The sequence below is a fragment of the Sciurus vulgaris genome (assembly GCF_902686455.1).
Source record: "Sciurus vulgaris genome assembly, chromosome: 17".
Taxonomy (NCBI): domain Eukaryota; kingdom Metazoa; phylum Chordata; class Mammalia; order Rodentia; family Sciuridae; genus Sciurus; species Sciurus vulgaris.
Window position 1 is genome coordinate 6,421,870 of NC_136478.1, and position 12,867 is coordinate 6,434,736.

Sequence of the window (12,867 nt, forward strand, 5' to 3'; positions counted from 1 at the left end):
GGGAGCCACTGGTAATTCTGAACAATTCTTCATCCTTCATATAGACAATAAATATAAAAAAATCAAAAGACATCAATGTGAATAAGCACTTTTACAACTCTTGGTAAAGTTTCTTTCTTTTTTTTAAGTTAGGATTACCTAAATTAATGGATCTAGAATCCTGTAGATGAGATTTAGAAAAGTAGGCCAGACAATTGTGAGGTGAATTTGCTGCTGGTTTAATAATTAGTAAATGCCCAAGTGGAAGGGATCCACAGGGCATTGTCCTTCTCACTTTTTCAAAATTTTTATCAGTGATGTAGATGAAGAAGATACCAGGAGTTATGCTGGTCAAATTAAAGGAGTTTAAACAGAAAGGAATGTCCAAACTTGAGAATGTCAGAGTTAGATTCTAAATTATCTAAGCAGATTAGCTGATTGTCCAAAACAAACAAGGGGAAATTTTATAAAGATCTGATATATTTGGAGGTCTATGTCTAGCTAGAAAAAAGAAGGAAGAAAGGAGAGAGGGACAGGGAGGGAGAGAAAATGAACAGCATGAATGTAGAGCAAAGGCTGGGACTTTAAAAAAATCTTGAAGTTATAGTTGACCTCATTCTTAGTGTTAATCAAGATTGGGATATAGGTAGGCATTGTGGCACAGACCTGTAAACCCAGAATTTCAGGAAGCCAAGGCGGGAGTATCACAAGTTCAAGAAGAGCCTCAGCAACTTAGTGAGTCCCTAAGCAACTTGGTGAGACCCTGTCTCAAAACAAAAAAACAAACAAACAAAAAAAAAAAAAATGGGAGGATTGCTGAGGATGTGTCCCTGGGTTTAATCCCCAGTATAAAAAAAGATTGGGATATAGCTGTGTGTGTGTGGTGGTCCTAGGAATTGAACCCAAGGGTGCTTTACCATTGAGCTATATCCCCAGCCTTTTTAAATCTTATTTTTAAATTTTGAAATAGGGTCTAAAGTTTTAGAGACTGGCCTTAGAACTTGAGGTCCTACTGCCTTAGCCTCCTGAGGAGCTGGGATTATAGATATATTCCACTGTGGCTAGCATGTAGCTTTTAAAAATCTAGCTCTCTTTATTTTTTGGTGTGTTTTTAACTGATATTTTTAGTAATATTTGCTTAATTAATAGGTTAGGTTTCAGATCAAAAAGAGTTGTGTTTCAAAATAGGTGCTTCTGGTCAGACCACATTTGAAATATTCCCCTCATTTTCAGGCACTACGTTTAAGAAAGATATTGACACACAATTGTGCATCTTTAAGATGTTGAGGAATTGAAATGTGTGTCTGAAGAAATGATAGCTGACTTTAGCTGTTTTCAAGATCGTTATTTGGGAGTAATACCCAGAACCACGGAGCAAAATTTACAGACTTGCAGGTGTCTTGATTTAAGATTATTTTTATCTTGAAATTGCTAGTGGAATGAAAAAAAGAACTTGTAAAGTAATGAACTCTAAATACTTAAAAGTACTTAAGCAGAAATATTAAGCTGAATTATTATTATATTAGTTTTCTGTTGTTGCCATGTTCTCTGTTAGGATCTCTCAAGGCTGAAGTCAAGTGTCAGCCGGCCTGGACGCTTAACTGGAGGCCCTGCGGAAGAATCTACTTGAGAGAATGTCAGACTGTTGACTGAATTCAGTGTCTTGGAGTTGTAGAGCTGAGGTTCCCACTTAATTCCTCATTGTCAGCCAGGGACTGCTCTCAGCCCCTACATGCTACCTACATTCGTGAAAACCTTGTTTTCCTAATCACTAAATTTGAATCATGGTACCTAGAAAATCTGTGGTGATGGTGTTATGCACTTGGTAAGTGTTGGTCATCCTTCCTTTCCTTAAGCTTACCTTTTTTTTTTTTTTTTGGGTGCTGCGTATCGAACCCAGGGCCTTGTGCTTACAAGGCAAGCACTCTACCAACTGAGCTATCTCCCCAGCCCCAAGCTTACCTTTTTCTATTTGGCTTCCTAAGAAATAAGACTCAGCTCTGAGTGCGGTGTTGGAAACTGGTCCTGCAACAGCCCAGCATCTCCGAAGGCACCTCCTGCATTTTGGCGATAACACCACGTTATGCGTATGCACCGCAGGGTAGAACAGGAAACTCCCAACCCTCACGCTTGTAAGCCAGGATCGCAGCCTGTGACTTCGTTTACACCAGTTAGATCCTTACAATACATGCGGTGAGAAATGAGTAACAAGAAATGGTCTTTTGCAGTGGAGTGAAAGAAAATTCTATTCTGATGGATGGCAGAGGCTTAGGGTGGAGGTGGCAGTGTTGGGTTCCATTCCAAGTGTCTTTTGAGAACTGCATCACTGACCTAATTGTACTGAGTAAGGTAGTTGGGCCTTGTAACCAACTTTACAGTTTCATAGTCTGGCTTTGTGACTCATTCTTTCCCTGGAGTTACTTAGTAACTTTTGATAATTTTCTCTTCTTATTAAAGACTAGTGAGGATTCAGTTGTCTGCATCTAAGGGCCCCAGTTACTAAAAATGTACACTTCCAGTTTGAGGTCTCAGATTCCTGGATTAACATAACAGTTACATAAGGATAATGTGTTATATTTACATGCACTTCATCTCAGGAATTAGTATTTATTTGGTTGTTTCATGGTGCTAGAGATTGAATGCAGGACATTGTACATGCTAGTTAAGCTCTCTGCCATTAAGCTGCACCCCCAGACCCCAGATGTAAATTTTCATCTGTAATCCAAACTGTTTCCAAAGCCTGCAATTTCCTTTCCTACCTGCAGCTGCCTACACTTGCACATCTTAACCTTTACCAGTATGTTGGGTATGCTGTGCTCTCATTATGGGGTTCCTTTTTTTATTTTTTAAAATCATATAGTAAAAGCGATGTTCTTGTTGGTGCAGTGGTCTTATGAATTTTAACATGTATAGACACCAATCTGAATACTACCACTATAGTTATTTTCTTTTTTTGGAGAATGCCATAGGAATGGAGCATGCACTCCTGTGTACTGTACAGCATACAATATAACGTTTTGAGATTAGCTTCTTTTTAGCTCAACTTATTATCTTTGTGGTTGATAAATGTTTCGCTCATGTAAGAGTCTGTTCCTTCTTATTGCTGGGTTGTGGTCCACTACATGGGTGTGCTATAGCTGTTTGACTTACTGGGGGACATTTGAGTTGTTTCCAGCTTAGAGTGATTACGGATGGGGCTGTTGGAATACCGCATACAGATTTTTGTTATGAGCACAATTCTTTAGTATGGAAATTCAGGAATAGAACTTTCCATACTAGAACTTTGGTAAGTGTATGTCTGTCTTCCCTTATAAGAAGTTGCCAAATTGTTTTCTGGAAGAGCTCTGCCATTTTGCATCCCCCCAGTACTGTTTGAGAATTCTGGTTACTGTAGCTGGTATCATATTTTTTATTCTAGCCATCTTAATGTAGTGGTTTGAATTTGTATGTTCTTAATGACTAACTATATCGACTGTCTATTCATTTACTTATTTATCTTGCTTAATATCCTTTTTGGTGAAGTGTCTGTTCAAGTGTTTTGTCCATTTTTAACTTGGCAAAATCAATTTTTAAATTTTAATTTGTGTTTTTCCCTATTATTTGCAGTTCTTTACATATTCTCGATGGAAGTTCTTTGTTAAATAAATGATTACCAAATAATTTCTCCAAATCTGTAGCTTGTCTTTTTTCATTCTCTTAACAGAGCCTTCAGCAGAGCAAAGGTCCTGAACTTTGAGGAAGACCCAGTGCATTGTTATTTTTCTTTTACAGATCCTGCTTTTGGTGTCATGTTGTAAGCACACTTCGCCTAATCTCAGAGGTCATGAAGATTTTCTTCTGTGTTTTCTTCTAGAAGCTGTGTAGTTTTCTTATACTAACCTTTATGATCCATGTTGTGTTAGTAGTATTATTTTTGCTTATGAATGGTCAATTATTGCCATTTAGTTGACAAGGGTATCCTTTCTGTATATAATTGTTTTTTGTGCTTTTGTGAAAAAAACAGGCAGCCATGTTTGTGTTTCTGGACTCCATCTTCTGGCCCATTGATCTGTGTGTCTGTTCCTTCATCAATGCCATGGTACTGTTTTTATAACTTTTTGGTAACTCTTAGAACTGGGTAATATGATTGCTCCACTTTTTGTTCTTCCTTTTCAAAATATTTCAAAATGTTTTTCTTTAAAATTTTTGATCTGTTTATGAGCCATCATATTTTCCTATAAAATTTTAGAGCACAAAATATTAAAAAGTTTCAAGAACAGCATTATAATGTTCTAAGCTCGTAGTCTTATTGTCCCAGAGTCTAGCACTTCCCTTTCCCAGGGGTCAGGAACCCTATTCTAAGAGTAATAAAAGTTCACATTTGAGGTAGTGTGCACAGTACACATAGGTCATTTTCTTTGTCACTGCTCATGGCAATAGTACTAGTCACCAAGATCTGACTTTTTTCACTTTGGGGAGGTGGAGGAGGAAGTAAATCATCTCTGCTTCTCCTTAAAGTTGGGCAGTGCCCTGCATTCTGTCCCAGCTAACGACATGTTGACTGAAGTCATGAGTTCCTTCCTGGAGGAAGCATCTCAGCCTCTGTGCCCTCCCATGTGTGCCATCACATTCCACCAGCACCTGGCTGTGTTCCAGTGTGGAGGCTCAAGTTCCAGAGTGAGGACAGGTAGAGCTGAGTCCGGAACATATTCTTCTTAACCACTGTAAGAGAATTAGAGTTGCTTGTTATTACATCACGTCCTCAACTACCTTGACTAGTAGTAGGTAGTTGAGGCCAGTGGATGGTAACCATGCCAGAGTGAAGGATGCTCTGGTAAGGCTGCCAGTGCCACCTTTTCCAAAAAGGACCTGTCTGTTCAAGTCCTATCTAGGGCAAACAAAGAAATTAAAAAAAAAAAAAGAAGCAAACAAAACACCAAGTTAGAGGCTAGGGTTGTGGCTTAGTGGTAGTACGCTTGCCTAGCATGCATGAGTTCCTCGGCTCGATCCTCAGCATCACATAAAAAATAAAGGTATTGTGTCCACATACAACTAAAAAATATGTATATTTAAAAACTAATTGTTTTAAAAACCTTAAAGTTATTTCATAGATCCATTTCTAACTTTGGTGTCATTGAAGTGTTAAAGTAACCATATCATTACCTTTATCAAAACAATATAAAGAAAACAGAGAAAAGCGGGCTGGGGAGATAGCTCAGTCGGTAGGGTGCTTGCCTTGCAAGCACAAGGCCCTGGGTTCAATCCCCAGCACCGCAAAAACAAACAAACAAGCAAACAAAAAACAGAAAAGCAAAGGCCCTCTCTGTACTGCATGCCATACTCCCTTCATGCTTATTTCTCCTCAGCTACTAGCCTCTCTGGAACTTCTTGTGTTCTTGGTTGGGTGGTTTACTTTCTGCAATAGTTTTTCTTTGGGCAGCATCACTTATATGTAAATAGTAGATATGTTCACTATTTTAAGTTTACATTGATTTTTTTCTCCCTCCTCCAGTTTTAAATTTTATATGACATGGGAGAAGATGTGTCCTGTTGCTGTACTCAGTTTGATGTTGATGTGCCTCTACTGTTGACTGGTAGCTAATGGAGGTCTTTGCTAATTTGAGAAGCAAGACACTTTGTACCCTGTTACAGATTGACTGTGGTGTTAAAACTGCAGCTTTATCATCTTTGCTAGATGCATAAGAAAGAGGTGCTTCTTTCTTACACTTGAAAGAATGTGTATGAATGGAGTCTGTGTACCTCTCAGTTCATTTACAAACTACATGATCTTAATATAATGTCAGAGATCCAGATGGTAGTGTCTCTTCTTTGTATTTCCAACTCTTTTCCTTGGCAGTTCAGTATATTCATTGAGAGGATCCTGGGAACTCTGACTTAAGAATAATTGGACAGTTATTCATGGAGTTAACTCCCCTTCATAAACACTGTTATCTGATTAGCTGTACACGTGTTCTTTTCCAGTAATTCTTTGTTCAAGGTCTTTACTCCAACTTAAAATTCTACAAACCATGTTATCTATCCTTTGACACATTTATTTCAGTTTGCTTAAGGTCAAAATTCATTGTACCTTGGCTTCTACCATTATTCTGTTTCATTTCTTGAAACCACTCTGATAACAATGGCTTAACTTTTTTTTTTTTTAGTATGGAAAATCTCACACATAAGAATAGATGGTACAGTTGATCTCCATATCCTCATACTCATTTATATAAAGAGAATTCATGACACTTTTGCTTCATCATTCCCTCTCAGAGCACAACCTCCTGCCCCACCTGGCAGGATTATTTTCAAGTAGATCATAATAGGGCTTATATTAAGAAGCTATTGGGCTGGGGAGATAGCTGAGTCGGTAGAGTGCTTGCTTTGTAAGCACAAGGCCCTGGGTTCGATCCCCAGCACCAAAAAAAAAAAAAAAAAAGAAGCTATTTTACAGTTCTCTGTCTACTCATTTCCTTTCTGTTTCTGGGTTTAAATACTTCTAGAAGACTATTTTCTGGATCATGGTGAATTTCCACAGGCTATTTTTCTTAGATTGTCATTCACCTTCTCTATTTTTATTTCCATATATCTTAAGTTCTTTGATCAGTTTTTCTTTGGACATGGACTTTGGGGGCTTGGAGCTCAGTCAGCACTGTATTTGTACCTTAGGTTCTAGTCCCTTGTAGCGTGTGTGATGGAGTTTAATACCTTCTAGCCTATGCCTGCCTTTCTACTTTATGCTCCAGATCCAGTCTTAGAGTCTGCAGATGCATTTCCCAGGGCACCATTTTTACTGTGGTATTTGAGTTTTGTTGATATGAAAGAAAACATCTGATGATCTCTTTTGGGGGGTAGAGGAGATTGAACGTAGGGGCACTTGACCACTGAGCCACAACCCCAGCCCTATTTTGTATTTTATTTAGAAACAGGGTCTAACTGAGTTGCTTAGCACCTTTCTTTTGATGAGGTTGCCTCTGAACTTGTGATCTTCCTGCCTCAACCTCCTGAGCCGTCATTTGATGGACTTTGATGTGTATTTTTTTTTTTTTTTGCGGTACTGGAGATCGAACTCAGGGCCTTATGCTTGCGAGGCAAGCACTCTACCAGCTGAGCTCTCTCCCCAGCCCTTGATGTGTATTTTTTTTGGTCTTTCTCAAACTGAATCCGGTTGTAAAACTCATTGGAAGCCAAGAAGTAGAATGGCATCAGCTCTTGATTTAATTGAAATCTGTTAATCAGGTACAATTTTACTATCAGAAAATATTATATCAATATATATTTCTGCATTCCAACATAAAAATAAAACCACATACAATTTGTAAGAAATTGCAGATCCATTCTTTTAGTCCATTTATGCTTTTTGTATATTTCTATTTGTTATCTGGTAACATGTGATAGTAGACAAGAACTGGTAGTAAAACTTGAAGATACATTTATAGGAGGAAAACTTAAAATTAAGACTTATACCCACAAATTTTTTTTTTTTTTTTTTTTTTTTTTGCGGTGCTGGGGATTGAACCCAGGGCCCTGTGCTTGCAAGGCAAGCACTTTACCAACTGAGCTACATCCCCAGCCCCACAAATTTTTTTTTAAATTAGGAAAAGACCACTGATATTGTCCAATAGTATTGGAACATTTCGATCATCTGAAATAGCATTCAATGATGTGGTGTGCAGAAATCTGACCTTTTGACAAACACTACTGTGTTTTCTGATGTTAAAAAAGTCAACATAGGTCCTTATGATTTTCCATTAAATGAGTAAAGTGCTTATAAAAACGTAGTGTTTGTAACAAATACGTAAAGTGCTCAGAATCATTCCTGATACATAGTAAGAGTTATGAGTCATCTTATTAAATTTTTGTGCTACTGTGTAATAGAATGTGACCAATTTCTGCTGCTGTTCGACTGACACTGTCGGCTTCAGCTGTTCTTTCTCTGTAGTAGTGTCCCAGATTTTTCTCATGACATGCGAGAAATAGTTAAAGGAGCTGGAGATGGACCAGGATGAGAGAAGAGCAGGTGCACGGGACGGTTTAATGAGGCGGCTGTGATGCCGAGACAGTGGACGGTCTCTGGTTTGAGGCCTCCTGACCCTTCTGTGCTGACCGGCCACTTGGTGACTCTGGTGCAGGCGTTTTCAGAGGCATCAGAACAAGGACCACTGGGTAGAGGATGTTGATGGGGCCTGGGAGCCAGTGTCGGTTCAGGTTAAGGAAGAACTTTCTACCCAGACAGCCATTCTCCAACTTAACTGGTTTTGTTTTTGTTTTTGTCTCTTCAGTACTGGGGATCAAACATAGGAGCATTTTTATCTCTGAGCCATTTCCACAGCCCTTTTTATTTTATTTTGAGATGGTCTGACTCAAACTTATAATCCTCCTGCCTCAGCCTCCTGAGTAGCTGAGATTACAGGTGTGTGTCCCCTTGCCTGGCTAACTTTATTGGTCTTTAGAATCACCTAGGGTATTTTTAAAAATCCCAACATCTGGGGAGGGAGTCTGGGGAAGGAAAGATAATGGACTGAGACAAACATCATTACCCTATGTACATGTATGATTACACGGTGTGTGACTCTACATTGTGTCAACCAGAAAAATGAAAAGTTGTACCCCATTGTGTACAATGAATTTAAAAAAAAAAAACCAACATCTAGCCAGATGTGGTGGCATGCACCTGTAATCCCAGCTACTTGAGAGTCTAAGGAAGGAGGATCACTTGAACCCAGGAGTTTGAGGCCATCCTGGGCAACATAGAGAGATCCTGTCTCAAAAAAACAAAAACCAAAACCAAAAAAACAGTATCTATGCTGGGCCAAGACCAATTACAAACAGACTCTTTGACTAAGGTCTTAAAATCAGTGTTTTTTAAATAAAGCTCCCAAGCTGAGTGCAATTTTATTCTGGCTACTTGGGAGGCCGAAGCAGGGGGATTGCAAGTTCCATGCCAGCCTTGGCAATTTAGCAAGACCATGTCTCAAAATAAAGACTTGGGATGTAATTCAGTGGTAAAGCACCCCTGGGTTAAGTCCCCACTACCAAAAGAAAACAAAATAAAACAAAATGAAAAACAAAATACCTGCCAGTTAGAGAAATTTGTCATTGGAACAGGCTAAGTAGTGAGCACCTTGTCAATGAAGATAATCCAAGCACAGAACATTCTTTTATTGATCTGAACATCCTAACTATACTTAATCTCTCCTAAACAGCAACTGTGTCTTTTCTATATTAACCTCAAGTTTAAATTTAATTTTATTATTTAGTAAGTGACTTTGCTTTTGAGACTTATCACTGGGGACTTACACCTTGTTTTCAACCATTGAGAGGATGTTTTCTTTCAAACTGTGTACTTGTGAAGTCTATGAAGGTTTCCTAATACGCATGCTTTTGTAATTTGGAAGAGAACAAAGTCTGAGTGCACTTGTAGAAGCTTCTTGGGACTGGCAGTGTCTGAAGTGAAACTTTAAAATGTGAACGGATCAGGCTGGTTAGCCTAATCTGTCTTGTTTAATCATGCTTCTTTTTATAAACACATGCTTTTCGTTTTTAGCCACTTAGATATTTTTTCCTCTATATTACATTCGTTTCCTTTTATATCATATTGGAAATGAGTAGAATGTCTAAAGACACTTGCCCTTCCATGGGTGAAAGGAACTTTATTGCCATCAAAATGCCACTTTAAGCCTATATGAAAAAGTCAAATGGTATTTAGACAGATTTGTTATAATAAGTACCCATCTCTGACTCCACAGAAAATAAAAAAAGTGTGTTTCGGGAGGAATCACATCGGGTATGAGAAAGCAAGGTGTGAATCCCCAGGACCACTGGTCTCCTCAAAAGCACTTCCCCGGGAAGAGGCTTGGTGACCCCTGCATAGACTTGAGTTGATTTTCACAGCTCACAAGTCCCAAGAGGGCCCCCACCTCGGGAGCGTATTGTGACCATTCCCTTTCTATAGATGCACAGACAGATCTAGAAAAGTAACTTGTTCATGCACAGTTAGTAAACAGGATTGGAACTGTTAGGCTACGTGACACCAGATTCTGCTCCAGCAAGCGTCACAACTCTTCCTGAGCCTTTGATTAGATTATAAATGCCAAGTCTCATTCCAACCTGGAGAGCATCCACTAAGGACAGTGTCATCGCTGTCGTCATCATCACCATCATGTACTGTTAGGGTTACCACAACAGACTGGATCACTTAAACGACAGGAATTTATTATCACTGCTCAGGAGGCCTGAAGACCAAAACCAAGGTTTTGGCAGAGTTGGTGCCTTTGGAGGCTGTGAGGATCTATTCTATGTCCGTCTCCTTGCAGTGTCTTTCCCCGTGGTTTCTCTCTGTGTGTCCACATGCTCCTCCCTCCCTCCTGCCTTCCTCCTCACCATCTGCTTCATTCTTATGGGTATTTTCATTGGGTATGAGTTTCATGTGACTCTTTACTTTCTTTTGGCATTTTAAGGAAGTCATTCCATTCTGGCCTCTGTTGTTTCTGAGAAGTCAGAAATCATGTATTATTATTTTCTGTATGTGATGTGAAATTTTTCTCTGACTGCTTTTGAGATTTTCCTGTTTGGTTTCCAGAAGTTTTTTTGTTATTTATTTGTTTTTGTTTTTGTTTTTGTTTTTGTAGTTGTGGATGGACAGCATGCCTTTATGTGTTTATTTTTATGTGCTGTTGAGAATCAAACCCAGTGCCTCACGCATGCTAGGCAAGCGCTCTGTCACTGAACTACAGCCCCAGCCGTGGTTTTCAAAAGTTTGGCTCTTGTGTGGCTAGGTATGATTTTCTTTGTATTTATTCTTCTTAGATCCATGGAACTTCTTACGTCTGTAATAATTTTCAACATATTTAGAAAAATTTCAGCCAAAAGTTATGTTGTCAGAAAGTATTTTGCTCTATTCTCTTTCTCCTCTCCTATGGGGACTCCACATAAGTATCTGTATTTAAATTTTTTAGTCTTGTCTTTCAGGTCCCTGAGGCTCTTTTTTTTTTTTTTTTTTTTTTTAATCCATGGGCACTTACCACTGAGCTACATCCCCAACTCTTTTTACCTTTCATTTTGAAACAGGGTCTCACTAAGTTGCCCAGGCTGGCCTTGAACTTTGGATCCCCCTGCTTGAGCCTCCCAAGTACCTGGGAATTACAGGCATATACCACTGCACCTGGTTCTGTTAATTTTATAAACTCTTTCTTTCCTTTTGTATTTTTCACTTTAGGTAATTTCTACTGAAATACCATTAAGTTTATGATTGTCATTAATAATTTGCTATTTATTTTTCTTTGAATTTTACATTTTTCAGTTTTAGGTTTTTTTTTTTTTTTTTTTCTCTTTTTTTGTTTTTGGTACTGGGGATTGAACTCAGGGATGCTTTCCTTTACCAATGATCTACATCCCCTGCATTTTTCATTTTTTTGAATTTCGAAACAGGGTCTTACTAAGTTGCTGAGAGTCTTGCCCATTTGTTGAGGCTGACCTCAAATTTGTGATAGTCCTGCAGGGGTCTCCCAAATTGCTGGGGGTATAGGTATGAGCAACTGCACCTGGCTTAGTGTTTTTATTTTTAATAAGTGGTTTCCATTTCTCTACTAGATTTCCAACTTGAGTATATTTTCATCTATGTCCTTGAAAACAGTCACAATAACTGTTTTAAAAGCCTGTCTGCTAGCTGGAGGTGCAGCTCAGTGAAAAAGCACATGGATAGCATGTGCCAGACCCTGTCTTCAATCCCAGCAAGCCCTGTGCACCCAGGTACCACTCAATCCTGTCTGCTAATTTCAACAACTGGGTCATCTCAGGTTAAATTACATTTTGTTTCTTTGTGTGTCTTATAGTTTTGGACCAAATCCTGGGCATACACTGTAGCAACTCTGGATTCCATTATATTTCTCTGAAATATTGATTTTTAAAAAGATGGCAGTTATTTTGGCTGAACTTAAACTGTATACTCCATTTCTGTTACAGGAGGTAGCAGCAGTAATTTCTGTTCATTTCTTATCTGGGCTTCTTGGAATCTGACCTTTGCATGTGTGGTTCAGGGCTCAGCTAGAGCTTTGAGCCGAATTTCTGCACAGAATTTAAGGATACCCTAATCTAAAAGGGAAGGTTCTCTCCCTTCTAGAATTTCCCCTACTTCCCTTTCCATCTGCTTTAGTTCTCCTGAACCCTGCTCTGTCCCTTGGTTCTTCAAACCAATGCCAGTCTTCAGACAAAAACCTGTAGAAAACATGAAACTAACTCAGCCCATTTCTTTTTTTCCAAGTCTAGCCTCTTCCATTGTCCTCCTGCATTTGAATGTTCTCTAGTGTCTTTGGGAAATCATTTTCTGTATTTTGTTTATTGTTTTAGTTGTTATGTTCTGGAAGGTTGGTCCAGTAGATGCTTCCTCCTTTACCAGAAGCCACAGCTGGCTTGATGTCTTTCCAGTTCTTTATTCTGCCTTCTGCATTTCAGCCTTATTCAGGCTGATTCCTCTAATAGTCTGTAAATGGTCCCTTATGTCCTGAAATGACATAAGCAACTCCTAGGGCTATACATTTTTTATTTGTGACTAGCAGGACAAAGAGAATATCTTTGTCCTGTCAGTCTGCAAAAAAGTTCTGTAATTCATTTTGTTGGATTTTGTGTGTGTGTGTGTGTTTTGCTGGGAATTGAACCCAAGGCCTTGTGTGTGTTAGGGAAGTGCTGTACCACTGAGCTGCACCCCAGCCCTGTAATATATTTTGATTGAACTAACTTAGATCATAAGTGTACTTGTGAACCATTTATTTTTACTGAAGCAAAAGTCACAGAACATAAAATATGCCATTTTAACCATTTTAAAATGTGTCATTTTCTGGGTTTGGTGGCACACACCTGTAATTCCAGTGATTTGGGAGGCTGAGGCAGGAGGATTGCAAGTTCCAAGCC